This window comes from Hyperoodon ampullatus (genome assembly GCF_949752795.1).
Source record: "Hyperoodon ampullatus genome assembly, chromosome: X".
NCBI lineage: Eukaryota > Metazoa > Chordata > Mammalia > Artiodactyla > Ziphiidae > Hyperoodon > Hyperoodon ampullatus.
Window position 1 is genome coordinate 82,806,441 of NC_136913.1, and position 1,860 is coordinate 82,808,300.

The 1,860-nt window shown below is 40.4% G+C and overlaps 1 pseudogene across 1 annotated transcript; it reads left to right on the forward strand.

Annotated features, from left to right (window-relative positions):
* Positions 1-781: 781 nt before the first annotated feature.
* Positions 782-1,183, forward strand: LOC307069455 (small ribosomal subunit protein eS25-like; annotated as a pseudogene). The gene has a single exon. The product of its transcript is annotated as a small ribosomal subunit protein eS25-like (transcript).
* The last annotated feature ends 677 nt before the right edge of the window (positions 1,184-1,860 follow it).

The window sequence follows — 1,860 nt, forward strand, 5'->3', positions numbered from 1 at the left end:
TCAACAGCAATCTAGTCTCTTTCAAATATGAAACAGCAACTCCCCTCTCCATACTTCAAAAAATTAATATAGCATTTGAAATTATCTTTTCATTCTACTTTTATTATAATGATCCAATTTTAAGTTACTATAGTAACCACTTTGGATTTGAGTGAAAAATTCATTATTGTCACTTTAATTGTTAGGTTTTTGTTTTCTACTCTAGCTACATTGGAGTTTAAAAATGGAAAGTAGATTTATCTTGTACTATTCTCTAAATATTATGGAGCACAAAGACAATTCAGACAATGATTCTGTATGACTATTATTGGAACTATCTGTTTATATACCAATCATTGATGTCTGTTTTAGAAACATTAGATATTGTACTAAGGTAGACCATAGTTCGGTATAATTAAATAAAAGAGTGTTAATAACTAATATTCAACACTCCACTAAAAAGCATACAACATGCAACTACTTCTGTGATAATTATTAAAGAACATTTATTTGTTACTTATATTGAGGAATATAAAGATGGTGGTCATGATATTTACATCATAACACAATGTGTGCTTTAGGAGAGAGGACCCCATAATGGATTAGTCTGATTTTGTCATAATATTCATCAAAATTACCAATTAATGTAAGTTGTCCATGTCTGATTATTTTTTAAATTTCCTAAGCACCTAATTATCTTCAACTGTTTTACTGGTTATTGCCCTTAAAAAACTATTTGTGGACTTTGGGTCCAACATCTTAGCAAGGAGGCAGTGGTAGCAGCTGCTCTTTGAGTTTTGCTATGCTGCCCAAGGATGACAAAAAGAAGAAAGATGCCAGAAAGTCGGATAAGAAAGACAAAGACCCAGGGAACAATTCTGGGGGCAAGGCCAAAAAGAAGACGTGGTCCAAACACAAAGTTTGGGAGAAGCTCAATAACGTAGGCTTGTTTGACAAAGCAACATATGACAGACTCTGTAAGGAAGTTCCCAACTATAAGCTTATAATCCCAGCTGTGGTCTCTGGGAAATAAGATTTGTGGTTCCTTCACCAGGGTAGCCCTTCAGGAGCTCCTTAGTAAAGGACTTCTGAAACTGGTTTCAAAGTACAGAGCTCAAGTAATTTACACCAGAAACACCAAGGGTGGAGATGCCCCAGCTGCTGGTGAAGATGCAGAACAGGTCCCACCAAATGTCCATTTTGAAAAATAAAACTGTATTAAATCAAAAACAATCATTTGTGGAGATTCCACAAGGCTTGTAATAAGTGTGATTTCCTCCTTCTGGCTGTGTTTTGGGGGCTCTACAAGTCGGAGATCACATCAAACCAAATTCACTGACCATCTACGCTATATGTTCCTAGGGTACAAATCTGTATGAGGACAGGTGTTCTCAGGTCTATTTTATCCCCCTTCCTTTCCCTTTTCCTGCTCTGCTTAGGTCTAGAGAAGCATTCTCTCTGGGCCTGTGGGGTTGGTAGGATCAGAAGGTGACCGATTAGTTGTGGTTCATCTTCATCCTCACCCTTAGCCCTCCAATGTCTTCAAGGCAAAAGCAACTTCAGCACTCAAATAGTCCTCTAACCTCTTTGGTCAAGCTTCCCCTCAAAATGGGTCTGCTAGGGCTGCATAATCTTTTTTTTTTTTTTTTTTTTTTTTGTGGTACGCGGGCCTCTCACTGTTGTGGCCTCTCCCATTGCGGAGCACAGGCTCCGGACGCGCAGGCTCAGCGGCCATGGCTCACGGGCCCAGCCGCTCCGCGGCATGTGGGATCCTCCCAGACCGGGGCACAAACCCGCTTCCCCTGCATCGGCAGGCGGACTCTCAACCACTGCGCCACCAGGGAAGCCCGGGCTGCATAATCTTTACAACTCCTCAGTGGT